General features: G+C 51.6%; 1 protein-coding gene across 3 annotated transcripts in view; it reads right to left on the bottom strand.

Moving 5' to 3' along the window:
* The window catches only part of LZTS1 (leucine zipper tumor suppressor 1), a 50182-nt gene extending 38161 nt beyond the window's left edge, over nt 1-12021 (bottom strand). For 2 of the 3 annotated variants that reach the window (XM_059071296.2, XM_067039825.1), the window contains exon 1: nt 11790-12021. The gene's annotated coding sequence lies outside the window, so the exon portion shown is untranslated. Of the gene's footprint in view, nt 1-10715; nt 11083-11789 lie in introns of those variants that run through there. The other variant, XM_067039828.1, reaches the window with a different exon arrangement.
* Between the last annotated feature and the right edge of the window lie 2099 nt (nt 12022-14120).

The raw sequence follows: 14120 nt of genomic DNA on the forward strand, positions 1-14120 counted from the left end.
CACTCAGTGGCTGGGGGCAAGGAGAGCCACTGAGTGGAGGAAGGGCTCAGAGGCGAGTCCCATGTTTCCTTTGTTCTGGGCAGCTCACTCAGGTCTCTTCAAGCTCCCTGAGTCCTAGCATCTGATGCCCCATAGCTGAGCTGGCATCCCCTCTCCCAGATGATCCTAAAAGCCACGTGCCTTCTCCCCAGCAGATCCCAACATGCTAGAATGGAGAAATTGCTGGACACACACACACACACACACACACACACACACACACACACACACACACACATATATCCACAGAGGAAGAGAAGAAAAAAGGCAATATTGAGCTCTCCTGGAAGGAGCATTAAACACCAGCTTGCTTGTTTCACTTGGGAGGATTCTGGTATGTGATCCTGGAGGGGAATGTGTGTCCCAAACAGGAGCAGCTTCTCCTGGGTCCCCCCCAAGTTGCCTGTTCCCGTCTTGTTTAAATGCCATTAGGCAGAATAGATGTCCCTTTGATTTTCCAATGTAGAATTCGATCCCTCAGTCTTTTGTTTTCTCCTATAGGAGTGTCAGCTAGACCTGGGCCATCTCGCAGCTGTACATCTCCCATGAACACAATGCAGAGAGAAAAGTTGCATTTTATTCTTCTTTCTCCCCCTTTCCTGACCTTATGTGCTACATAATCCAGAAAATGATCCAGATGGGAAAGACATCGGCTTTGAAGCAAGAGGCAGGAGGAAGGAAGGAAGGGGCGCAGGATAAACCCCTTCTATCCAGCCGTTCACCCTGGGGGAGAAATCCTCCCCGCCTAAACTCTGTCCCACACGCGTGCTCAGGATGGTGTTGCGGGGTCTTCCTGAGGCAGAGGGAAACTCAGCTGACTGGCGGGATCCCTGAGCCCTCACCTCTCCCCTCCTCCTCCCCTGCACACGCATTTGGCGTAAGCCAATGTGAGCAAGAGATCCACTTTCAGTGCTTAGTCTTGACATCAGGGTGTTCGGTGATGTCTTGCTCATCTGTTCTACATAATTTCATTAAGTCAATTTTAATTTGGTCAAATTGACAACGGGGATGGAGACCCAGAGGTGTCAGGGATTCCCTCCCATATGTTTTTAGCTACAAGTAGCCCCCTTTGCCGGAGCAAACAGATAAGGGAAGCTGTCACAGGTGGCACTGCCTGACCCCTTGGATATGTGCCTGGAGTGAGGGCTCATGACCTTCCTGCACAGACAGCTCAGCCTCCTGCTGGGTTTCCTTCCATTAGAGCTGATGGAAAGGGGATGAGACTGACATAAATTGAGCTCCTCCTATGTTTCATGTGCTTTCACTTATATTGGCTCTTGTACTTTCCATAAAAATTCTATGTGGGGCACAATACATTTTACAGATGAGACAACTGAGGCTCAGAGAGGCTAAGTGACTTGCCCAATGCCGCACAGCTATTAGGTAGCAGAGCTGGGATCTGAACACTGGTCTGTCTCATTCCCAAATACACATTCTTTCTGCTGTCCCCTCGCAAACTTGCCCACAGGATTGGCAAGCATGAAAAAACCCGTGCCTCACCTTTAGGACTCACCTGCTCTCTCTACTAGGACTGTAGGTTGCATTGAGGTGAAGATGAACTGCTCTGGGAGCCTAAGGGCACATGGCATGGGCTGGAGTGTTTCCCGGAGGAAGGGCCTGTCTCCAGGTATCACCTCACTGGAGACTTCACAGGACACTGCCACGGCTTTGCCCCTCCCTTGGCTAGCTGGGTTTTCAGCAGGGACAAGGGAAGCTCCTGGGCAGGTACCTGGCTGAGGAAACTTCCAGAGGAAGTTGGGGAATGATGTTCTGAGAGGTTCAGAGCTGTGGGCAGGGGATTCCTTGTACCCTGTTCTTCTGAGACTGAAGGAGGTCCCTGCTTGATGAGAGCTGCCTCTCCTGACCCTGGGATGCACACCTGCCTCTTGTCTGGGAATCTCTCCTGATGTGGCATCAACGTGCGGGTGGTCGGTGTGGCTGGGGGGCACCTGCAGTCCTCCCGCTCTGTTTGAGTTTGCTTTAAACTGAGTACACATGAGACAGAGGCAGAGACCTTGGTTTTCATTTTTGAAAGGTGCCAACTGGTAGCAACGGCCACTGGCCTCGCAAACCTTCGCTGTCATGTTAGCCGGGAGCTCCTCAGAACACTTAGAACAAAGGAACCGGCAGAGGAACAGAAGGAACTAGAACATCCGAAGCACTCAAACAAACAAGAAGGAAGACAAGAGAGGAAAACGGAGGCCGTGGGTATCAGCTGTCACTGGAGTGCAGGGAGAAACCCACAAAGATGACTGACAGCATCCCACCACTGACAAGCTCTCATACGTCCCCTGGGGCAAACCTGCCGGACACCCCAGGTTTGAGGATCTGATGAATCCTACTGGCTCCCAGTCCTTGTCCGCAATTAGCGGTGGGTGAGTGCCAGGAGTCTGAAGTGGGGCACCAATCCTGGTCCTGCACGAACCAGCTGTGGGACCCTGAGCAAGTCCCTCCCCAACCCGGGCCTCTGTGTCCATCCATTAAAACAAAAAAAGGCCCCCACCCCCTCCCCTCCATGATTCCTTCCAGGTCCAAAGCTAGGAGGTGTTCCCTATGTCACCTGTTATAAGTAGGGCCTAGACCCAACACATCAACCTTTGGATCTTGGACTAGGAACTTCCCTCTCCTTGCAGCCTTGGCTATACCCCACATTTCCAGGTTGCATGGGATCTCTGGGAATGTGTGCTATCAGCTAGGAGATGGGAGGAGGCTAGAAAGGTGTTCTAATAACTAATGTTATTTCTAGAAAGAAGCCTCTCCACCTGAAATCCATCCTACACTCCACTGACAGATGAACTTCCGAAAACAAAGGTCTATTCCACACCACTCCGCTGCCTATGACTTCAGTGGCTGCCCACTGCCTACCAAGTCACATGCAAACTCACGAAAGGCCCTCCTCGATTTGACTCAACTTGCCTTTGTTTCCCTGCCACTTCCGGTCCCTTACCTGTGTCACCTACACCTCCCATCTCTTCAACAAATCACACCCAACCCACAGGGTCCTTCTCAAGTTCTGTATCTTCCAAGATGTTTTAGACCAACTGGACTTTGTACTGTGATTTTTTTTTTAATGTGTCTGTCTCTTGTCCCAATACCAGGCCAGTGATGCCCCCAGGATTTCAACAGAGTATTTGATGTGAACCTACCATTCTACGACTTTAAAAGAATTGAATTAAAAGAGAATGAACTGGGTTCCTGGGGGCCAAAACGACAGCTCTTAGAGGTAAGTAGAAAAAAGACTTGAGGAAGAAGAGTTTGAGGGTTATAAAATGGTGTTTATGGGGATTCCCTGGTGGTCCAATGGTTAGGACTCTGCGCTTTCACTGTCAAGGGCCCAGGTTCGATCCCTGGCTGGGGAACTAAGATCCCTGCAAGCTGCATGGTGAGGTCCCCCCAAAATGGTATTTAAGGGTCCTTTCCACCCTGAGATTTTGTGTTCTATGCAGAGCAGGGGTGCATTGCTTCAAGGCAGGCTCTTTAGTTTCCCGATAAATCTTGGAACCCTGGCCTTGGAAGTCCTGATACAGCTCTAGTATGGACATGAGTCCATCATCCGGAGAAGTTTCTAAGGCACTTAGAAACTTGGCTGAGGCACTGCTAGGAGGCCAGGGGAAGCTGAAAGCCTGGTGCTCCTGGTTATCCTGGTAGACGAGATGTCATCTTGGGAAAAGCCAGGCATCCTGCCCCTACCCGCCCACAGCCGGTGCAGATCCTTTGAGCTGGGCAGCTGCAGGCCCTCCGAGGGGAGGAGTTCAGGCAGCTGGGACTCCTTCCTGGGCCCCTTGGGTGGAGCCCTCCCTTCCCAGTGCAGGTGGAGGCTAGGGGCTCTGCCCAGTGGCTCTTGTTTTCCCCACCTGCCTGCAGTGCGGTTTGTCTACTGGCGCCGCTGAGGCGTAGGGGCTGGGGGAATTCGATCAGCAGGAAGGAGGAGGCTGTCTCCCCAAGATGTGAGCACAGCCTAATCCCTCCCTCCCTCCCTCCTTTGGGTGTACGGCTGAGATGCCCTGCCAGGCGGAAGAGCAGAAAGGAGCCGAGGTGGAAGTATCTGAAGGTTGCAATAAATCAGGGAGATGCCCCGAGTCCTTAAGTGTCCTTCTGAAACTCTGCTGTGCCCCTGACCTCGCCGCTGAGGTGGTGAGGCAGACACAACCCAGGCATCCTCCAGTCACTCGGGACAGAGCTGCCCCTCAGCGACTGGAAGAAGGTCAAGGGCGGCCTCAGGGCTCCTTCGCCCAGACTTGTGCCCCTTGACATTCTCAGTGTGGTTCCCCTGTGTCCCTGCCTCCCTAGCTGTGTGGAAGCTTCTGTTCTCAGGGTTTGCCCATTATCTTCTCTGAGAAAAGGGTGGGAGGGAAGGAACCTGGGTTGGGGGGCCCACCAGGTTTCAGGCAAGCTTGGGTTGGCACTGAGTTCCCCTTCCAACCTCTCCCTGGGAGACCAAACAAATGTTATCAGGGACTCAGAGAAGCTCCTGTCAAGGTCACACTGCTCTGCCTGACGCTGTCTCTGCTGTCGGACATGAGAAGCGACTCTGTTGTCCCCCCGCCAGCCCCAGGGCACTGCCTGGGCTCTGGACAAGCTCTCCAAGACAGCCCCATCTCCTGGCTGGAGATCACTCCAGCCTTCAGCTCCAGGACAGAAGGCCTCCAAGTTTCTGCTTCGCTCTGGTCTGTCCTTCTGTGATATTAACCTTTTCCCTCCCTGAAGTTTCCTCACGCAGATAGTAGACCAAGCCATGAAAGCTCCCTTGTGATTCCTCCTCTTCTCGTGTGCCTGGGATCCCAGACCCCATGGCCACTGGGCAGCACAGGGAGATCTGAAATGGCTGGGTGGGAAGGGCCACCATAGGCCTCACACCACCAATCTCAGCCATGTGGGGGTGCTGAGCCCTGACTGTGTCCAGGGCCTGGTGCTACACACTGGAGGCATGACACACTTTCTCTTTCAAGAAGTTTATCATCGGGAATTCCCTGGTGGTCCAGTGGTTAGGACTCCACACTCTCATTGCTGAGGGTCCGGGTTCAATCCCTGGTCGGGGAACTAAAGATCCCACAAGCCACACGGCATGGCCAAAAAAAAAAAAAAACAGAGAAGTTTATCATCTAGGCAGGGAGGAAGGATAGAAGCTAAATTTTAATACATGGGAACAGATGCTCAAGGGGCGTGACAGTACCTATTGGAGAATTAAAGGACCAGACCAGGCAGGGGCAGCTCCAGTAGTGAGTGTACCCCTCTCACCCTGAAATGCCTGGGTCTCCTCTTGGTCTCCTCCTGGCCACTGGGCCAGCACCCACTCACCTATGGCCCATGGCCCCACCACCCAGGGTGACTGGGGTCACAGGAACAGGTGTTGGCAAGCCCCAGCTTTGTTTCCCTGCCTTGTTCGATTTCTCTTACCTCCTTCCCTCTCCCCTTTCCTTGCGTGTCTATGCTCAATTCTCTCTCTCTTCAGCAGGAATATAATGTTCGGCTGCTTTCCACCCACTCTCTGAATGCTGCCAGCGAATAATGACTAAGGTGGTGGGTGGAAGTACAGCAAGTTGAGACCAATTTAGCAGTCCAGGGTGCCAGGAGGAGGGTGATTTAGCAGCAAATAGCTTTGCAAACAGCAGGGAGAGTGAAGATGCCCCCAAAACCAACATACCGGCGAGCCAAGTGCGCAGCCCTGCCCAGGTGCCCGGGGCCGGGATTGCCTCAGTCACCTGGCAGTCTGTGCATAAAGGTTAGGTCAGGCATGGAGCAGGGTTTGTCCTGAGACACTGACTGATTTTCAGAGCCATGTGCACCCCCAATCTCAGCTCTACTCTTGACACCTTTGAGAGACCCGTGTCCTTGTACACCCCTGGGGCTGGGAGTTTCACCTAGATGGACCCCTCGTCTTCTAGTGGATGCTGGGGCCTGGGAGGATACGCAGCCCTGAAGCCCAAAAGACTGCTGTGGGCATGGCAGAAATGGAGGTTCTGTGGTCTTGGGGAGGGGGGCTGCCCAATCACACTGTCCATCATGCCCCAGAGAGAGGCCAACCCAGCGGAAATAGGTGTGGAGCTTGCAGGGCCTGCCAGCCCGGAGTCTGAGGGCCGGCGTTATGGGATGTGACTGTGAGTGTGGGTATCAGAGGAGAGCTTATGTGAGATGCAGAGATGATGAGAATGCAAGGGGTGTTGCGGGAGGCGGGGGGGTGTCTGCCCACAGCCATCTTGTTGAAGGCAGTTATCTTCTCCCACAGTGAAGCAAATCTGTGGGTGATCTGGGGAGGGCAGCTCTTCGTTCCAGACACTGAAAGAAGTCTACATCATATGTGTTCAGACAACAATTGGGCCTGTCACTTAGTAAGAAAAATCACCTCTCTGTCGGATTGATTAGGACAATTAGTTTTAGTTGTTAGTGTGTGTGCGCTCTCACACACACACACACACACACACACACACTCTGTCCTCTGTCTCTTCTACCCTCCCTTCGATCCTATCCTCACTGCACCCTCTTGCCACCTTCCCTCCATCCAATTCTGTCCTCATCTGGGAGGCAGCTTCCGTGTGTGACCACCTCCCAAGTCTGGTTTCCACGCTGCTTACATTACCAGCAAACAGACTGCTAATCCCTTTTTAGTTTGGGACTTATTTGCGTATGGATAAGGTGGAAACACTGAGTTAGATTATGGAATAAAGTTTGGTAATCTAATGAAATGTCGTTAATTCAGATTCTGTGAAGACAAAATTTGCATGATTTCACTGTGGCGTGGACTAAACCTTATGAGTTGGCTAGCTATAAAGAGAATGAACCGACATAGGATACATTTCATTCCTTAAAGAAGTCTCAAGTAGAGATCCCATTATGCCAGGTACTTCCTAGTTTATCATTTACTGAGCTTAACCTGTATGCCTAACAAGTGCTTAGGGATAAGGGGGGGTGCACAGAAAAAGGGAAGAAAACTCTTTAAGACTCTCATCAAGCTTGAATTATAATAATTATGAAGGAATCAAGTTCTTGTAATTTAAAAAATCTCTTTTCTTCTGCACTTTAAACACTCGTCAACAATTCATTGAACCTAAATCCATTTAATGAGGCCTAATGGTTGGGTGGTTACAGCCCCAATGGGGAGTCAGGATGGCCTGATTCAAATTCCAGCTTTCCACTTAAAGTCTTGGGTGAAACCCCTTTACCTCTGACAGGCTCACTCAATTTTCTCATCTGTCAAATTGTTGAAGAAATCTGAGTTGTAAATAATAATATTGATAATAATAATGTTCCTTTTAAAATTAATAAGCGCTACGAAAATCACTACAATAGGAAGCCTAGGGATGCTTAGGCCGTCTTGTGGGAGTCTGTGTCCATCAGGAAGCAAGAAAGTGAGAGAAGCAGGATGGAGATCGCACATACAGAGGCAGCTTTGCCAATCAGCAGCTAGAAGCCCGCCTAACTTTGGCTGACACATCCCCGCCCACTTTTCTGGACCCTGGGAGGGGGTCATCCTTGGCAAAGCTGCACACTTGTTCGGCTGGACACAGCTATAAGAGGTGAGTGACCACCACCCTGCATTCCCCAGCTCTGTCTGGTCCGGGTGGCTGGCCAAGCCGGGCAGATGGAGGTAACAGGCTCCTTCTGGGGCTCCCCTTGGAGAGAGAGACCTCCATCTCCTTGGCTCTCAGCTTGCATCTGGGAGCTATGACCTTGCTGCTGCTATGCTTCCTCTCTAAAGGGAAGATATAGATCCCTTCCTTAGGTTCAACTTCAAGGTTCCGTTCATGGCCACCTCCATCCTGGAGAGTTCTAGCTTACCTCCCCTCCTGGGGAGCAGCTGCTGTGTTCAAAGTTAGCATGATCCAGTTTTCAATGTACTTGTCACTGATTCATGGGGGTTGGTTCCTCTTCAATCCTCATCACAAGTTTTAGTCTCAAACCATTATTTAGCCATTTTGTTTATCCCCCATCTCCCTGGCACCTTGCATGGCTAAGACCTTTAGTAAAGAGTGAAATGCGTGGGCTTCCCTGGTGGCGCAGTGGTTGAGAGTCCGCCTGCCGATGCAGGGGATACGGGTTCGTGCCCCAGTCCGGGAAGATCCCACATGCCTTGGAGCGGCTGGGCCCGTGAGCCATGGCCGCTGAGCCTGCGCGTCCGGAGCCTGTGCTCCGCAACGGGAGAGGTCACAACAGTGAGAGGCCCAAGGCCCACGTAACGCAAAAAAAAAAAAAAAAAAAGTGAAATGCGGAGCTTTTCAAACTTGACAGATGATCTTTGAAAGGAAAACGAAAATTATCATGGACCCCTGAGAAGGCATGTGAAATCCTGATATGAGAAAGAATGGCGTGGTGCAAAGGGCATGGGAAGGGAGTCACCGGACTCAGAACCGTGTGACCTTGGGCAAATCATAAGCCAGATGACCTCCCCAAACATGGTAGCAACTCACACTTCCAACAGCACCGTGAGAATGTCCATTTCAGAACAGTGGTTTTCAAACTGCAGCAGCACAAAGATCTATTCAAAAGCAAACTCAAAGACTTAACCATGTAAATCTCCTAAAGATTCCCCAGGCAGTTGGATACTTTTTTATTGGCCAAACCCCAGAAACACCTCATCATTGCCCTGGAACCACTGCCCCGTGGGATTCCAAGTGCAGGATTTTAAATCCCCAAATCTGCATCACATCTAGCACTTCCCACTTGTACAATTGTACTTCTCGGTCCATGGACCTGGAGATAGAGTGCGTAGGTTGGCAGGGTGGGTGGAGGCTGGGTTTTCTTTAGGCTCCCGAACTATTGGAGGCAGGAACCAGGATAGAGAAGCCCCGTCTAGGCAGAGGCTCTGAAAGCGCTGGCCCAATAATAGCAGCAGGAAGTCAGAGGTCACGCCAGCAAAGTGTCCCCAAGCAGAAATCTGCTGCTAGGCAAAGTGCTCTCACCAAGAGTCTCTGACAGCTCTTTTCTCTCCCATTACTCTATTAAACATGCATTTCCTAAGGGATTCCTCCTAGCAGCCAAACACCACTCTGAGCTGGGAATTCACGACAAGATCTCTGCCTCTAGGAACTTTGGAGGCTCTTCAGGGGCCCGTGGGTAAATCAGGAGAGCAAGGAATGATGGTAGGAATTCAGAGGAAGGCATGTGACCCAGACTTAAGGAGAGAAGAGGGAACAGGTTCTTGGAGGAGTCGATCTTTATGGTTAAAACCTGAAGTACAAGCAGGGGCTGGCTGGGTGGAGGTAGAAGAACAGGGTAAGAATATTTTGCACAGAAGAAACATGTTCAAAAGTAGCAGAAAAAAGTGGAAAGAGCCAGGGGCAAGGCTGAGCTGAGTTGAAACCCTTGCTCCCCCATTTCCTATCCTGGCAACATTATTTAATTCTCCTCTAATAATCATACATACCCTGTGGGGCTGTGCTGAGCATTAAAGGAGATAATGAATAAAAAGTACTGGACACACAGGGTACTTAGTGAAGGGTATTAAATGTTGCTAAATATTCCCCATTACACTAGTGTGTAAGTGGCATAACCACAGGTTTGCCATAATCACCTTCTTTGTCTTTGTAGCCTCACTTTCTGCCCCAGAGCCTTGCATTTTGTAGGCACCCAATGAATGTTTATTAAATGAATGTTGAAAAAGTGCAAAGGCATATACATACATTTTGGGGATTAGAAAGCCATTTTCCCATAGCTGGAGCCCATCCACCTCTATGCCCATACAGGCAGACACACGGTTTCTCGAAACGGCACGGCACATCTTTCCCTCACACATTCCCAATGCATTGGCTCTCCCCAGCCTTCACTGAACAGCAGCACCCCTTTGACGGCAGCCACCCCGACACACATCTACCTGGACACAGGGGCAGACCAGACGAGGGGCTCCTCCTACAGACAGACAGACGCACAAGCTGAATTATTAAAACAGATTCTACCTTGTGAATCGCAGAAGCTGCCATAAATGTTAAAAAAAAAAAACCCCACCATCTCAAATGTCCCATCCTCCTTCTGGCTCACACACGGATACCTTCAAAGAGACACCCTGCTTTCTCCACCCGAGTTTCTTCTCATTTCCGGCAGAGCGAGTGTCCCACGTTCACATCTACCCAGCTGAACCCCTGTGCCTGGGGAGTCCACTTGCTACGCCTGACTTTGCTCCCATTAGCTGTGGACCTCGGGAAAGCCCTGCTCCTCTGGGGCCTCACTTTTTTCACTGGCAGAACACAGAGAGTCAGGCGTGCTTCATGCTCACCTGGTAGTTGTGTCACGAGAGTAAAGGAGACACCAAATGCGATAACGTCTATGATGAGCAGAAAACACCTCAAGAAGAAAGGCGCTGGCTAAATACAAGGTGTAAACCCCACACCTGATTAGCGTGTACGCTTCTGTCCACAGATTTCACCCACAGACTGCGCTCTCTTCCACCCTTGAACGCAAACAGCCTTCCTCCCCATAAATGCTGTCTCAGATACCCATCTTCATGGGCGTACATATATACATATACTTCCAACACCTGTATTTTCCTCAGCCTGTCCAGGGAAAATTGTTTTTGAACTTAGAGGAAGCTCAGGTTACAAACGCTCTCTTGCCCATACCTACAGGCTCTTTTGCAGGGTCTCTGGTGCAGGAAGAAGTGCCAAGCAGACAGCTCATCTCTCTGTGGCTGGGCATCTCAGCACACATGATTAGGCTGCACTGCTGGCAGAGCAGAAGATCCTTACCTGGCACAGCTCCTCCCAAGGGCTCTGCAGAGCTTGGTACCTCCTGAAACTTGCCAGAACCCAAGACCAGAGCAGAGGGGCTGATGGCAGCGAGAGGATGTGGATGGAATGGAAGAGGCAGGACCCAGAAACTTCAGACGCTCAGCGCCCTAAGTAATCCTTGTTCCTGGGAAATTGAGGACCCTGAAGCTAACAAGCCTGGAGCACTTTCTTAGGCATGACACACCCACGGGCAAGCAGAATGCTCATGTCCTATGTCCTTCAGTTTAGTCCTTTCCACCTGGAGGAGGAAGGGGAAAGCCCTTGGTGTTTGGTCCTGTCGCTGCTGAGTTGTGTGCTCTAAAGGCTGGAGATAAGCATGTGGAAGGGTGTGTGTGTGTGTGTGTGTGTGTGTGTGTGTGTGTGTGTGTGTGTGTGTAGGGGTGGGGAGAGGGTGAGGGGCTGGCTGCCTGCGGTGGGTGAGAGAAAGAAATGAACGTGGTGTGTGTGTAGGTGTGAGACTGTGTGTGTTGCTTCGGCTGAATTGCTCCAGGGGGCCAGGTTCATCACCCCCACTCTATCCACCTCATCCCCTGTGACCTATTCCTTCAGTGAAACAATCCAAACATCTAACTGCATCCGTGTCCCCACCACCAGTGCAGACACAGCCCATCTCCAAAGTTCCAGACAGCAAAGTTCAGTGGCCAGGATCCAGCTGTCAGACCCTCACGCGCACCTCCAGCTTCCTCATCTCTGGACATCGGTGTCACCCAACACCTATGTCCCCCCAGATCAGATTCTGGGCTTGCAGTAGATAAACCCCGTCTGCAGGAGACGGAGACAAAGACTGAAGGACGGACGCACCCTTCTTTCTTCCGGGCTGGTACCAGACCCGCCGCACGCGCCCAGGCAGAGGGGAGACCCTGACAGTTACATGCGGAGACAAAGACACCTGGACAGACGCCGGCACAGATAGACAAAGACCGACGGACGCGCTGGCACGCCGCGGGGAGCGCAGTTTCCCCGGAGCTGGGGCGCCCTGTCGGGGCCGTAGACCCTCTGGAGGGAGCGAGACCCTTGTCCACCGCACCTTACCTGCCCCTGCGCCTGGGGCTGACTTCAGGTTTTGTTTTTTTTCAGTGCGTTTTGCGATGTGCTCCCGTCTTTCTTCTCCCAGAGCTGCCGGGCCGGGGAGGTACCGCGGCTGCTCGCGGCTCCGGCTCGGGGGACTAGGCGGGCAGAGAAACTTTCGGCCTCGCCGCCCTCCCGGCGCCCGCCCGCTCCCGGCGCGCCAGCCTCCGCGCGGGTCCCGGAGCCTCGGGCTGGCGGGAGGGCAGGGCGGGCCGGGCGGGCCGGGGCGGGGTCGGCGCCGCTCATTGGCCAGGGCGGGCCGGGGCTGGGCTGGGCGGGGCCCGCGCCGGCGCCGCTCATTGGCCAGGCGCTGCCGGCGGCTCGTCCTTGCGGCTCGGTGGCCTTTGTTCCCAGCTGACAGCTGGGGCTGCTCTCGACCTCCGGCTCGCCTGCACCCGCCTCCCGCGCGGGGTCCCAGATCCCCCAACTCTCCGATCTCAGCTTCAGCACATCGCTGCGGGCAGACCCGTCTGCTCAGTCTTTTTCCTCCCCCTCTTTCTCTTTCCCCATTCCTTCTTTTTGTCCTTTTCTTCTTTTTCCCCCCTTCTTTTTCACCCCCTTCTTTATCACCCCTTCTTCTTACGAGTTTCATTTTCCTAGCACCATCTCCCCACTCCAAACCCCAAACCCTGCCAAAAGGCTGGACTTCTAGGTTCAAAGACGGCACCAGCAGCCTAGTGAGGGGCATTGGTTCACCGTGCCAGGATAGCAGATTGGAGCCTAGACCACTGGCACTCCCACTCCGAAGACAATTCAAGGGCAAAGCTTTCCAGCTCCCTCCCAGGGACTGAGTTTCAGGTGAAAGTTGAGGCCTGTTTATAGATAGTAATCTTACGCAGTACCTTTCTAACACTATCATTTTCTCTACCACCCTCGCTTTCAACTTCTAGCGTTTGAGCTAGGAGGGGACCTAACCTTACAAGCTTTGGTTGGACAAAGGGCCAGTTAAGTGGGGTTCCATGTGTTGCAAGAAGTTCGTGTCCTGAGGGTGCACTAAGGCTAATCCGTTAAAACCAGGCATGGCTGTGCCCAGGGATTGTCAGATGGTGGAAGACTGAGGTGGCTGACTTCTGATTATAACTAGAATGGGAGAAGACAGCCTGAAGGGAAGTACACCATTTTGTTTCTGTCACCCCTCCACTCAAACCCTCTAGGGCAGAGGTCCCCAACCCTCAGGGCAGCACACATATGCTGTGTGGATGGATGCATCACAAGAGGCATGGATGGAGCTTTAGAGAAAGGAGCCATCATTCTACCTGGGATGATCAGAGAAGGTGTGAGTAAGGATTGCATTTTAGGTCTCAAATTTTGACAAAGAGAGAATGGCTTTTCGAATGAGGGATGAGTGTACACAAAGGTGGGGAAGAAGTGCTGTTCAGAGGAGGCTGAGTAGCCTTGGTGTTGACACATAGAAATTGTAGTATTACTTGTGATAGCTACCATGTGTATTTATTGGGTTGGCCAAAAAGTTCGCTCGGGTTTTTCCGTAAGCTTTTGGGAAAAAAATGAATGCACTCTTTAGGCCTGTTAGGAACCGGAACACACAGCAGGAGGTGAGTGGTGTGCAAAGGAGCAAAGTTTCATCTGCTTCTCCCCGTTGCTCATATTAACACCTGGACCATGCCCCCGCCACCCCCTGTCCGTGGAAATATTATCTTCCACGATACTGGTCCCTGGTGCCAAAAAGGTTGGGGACTGCTGCTCTAGGGGATCCTCACTATATCCAGTTCTTGACTGTGAAGATTCCATCTCTCAATTCCAGGCTTCCTGGGAGGCAGCAAACCATGAGGTTTAAGAGGTCAAACAGGCTCTGCTACTTAACAACTCTATGACCCCGAGCCAGTGCCTTAACTTTCTTATATGTCAGTTTTTTCCTTTACAAAATGGGGGTAACATTTCCTGAATGTAAACTCCCCGAGGGCAGGGACTTTCTCTTTTGTTCATGGCCGAGACACTTGGTTCGCGATTTGTTCACACATGTATCCCCAACACCCAGAACTTGGTTGGCACATAGTAGGCACTCAATAAATATTTGTTGAATAAATGAATTTTGTGTTTATAGATTTGTTGTGAGGATTAAACAAGAATCCCTAGTAAGTATTGGGTTGGCCAAAAAGTTCGTTCGTTTTCCCCAAACGATCTTACAAAGACCCGAACGAAATTTTTGGCCAACCCAATACATACACATGGTAGCTATCACAAGTAATACTACAATTTCTATGTGTCAACACCAAGGCTACTCAGCCTCCTCTGAACAGCACTTCTTCCCCACCTTTGTGTACACTCATCCCTCAT

Source organism: Kogia breviceps, chromosome 8 (assembly GCF_026419965.1).
Source record: "Kogia breviceps isolate mKogBre1 chromosome 8, mKogBre1 haplotype 1, whole genome shotgun sequence".
In the NCBI taxonomy this organism is placed as follows: Eukaryota; Metazoa; Chordata; class Mammalia; order Artiodactyla; family Physeteridae; genus Kogia; species Kogia breviceps.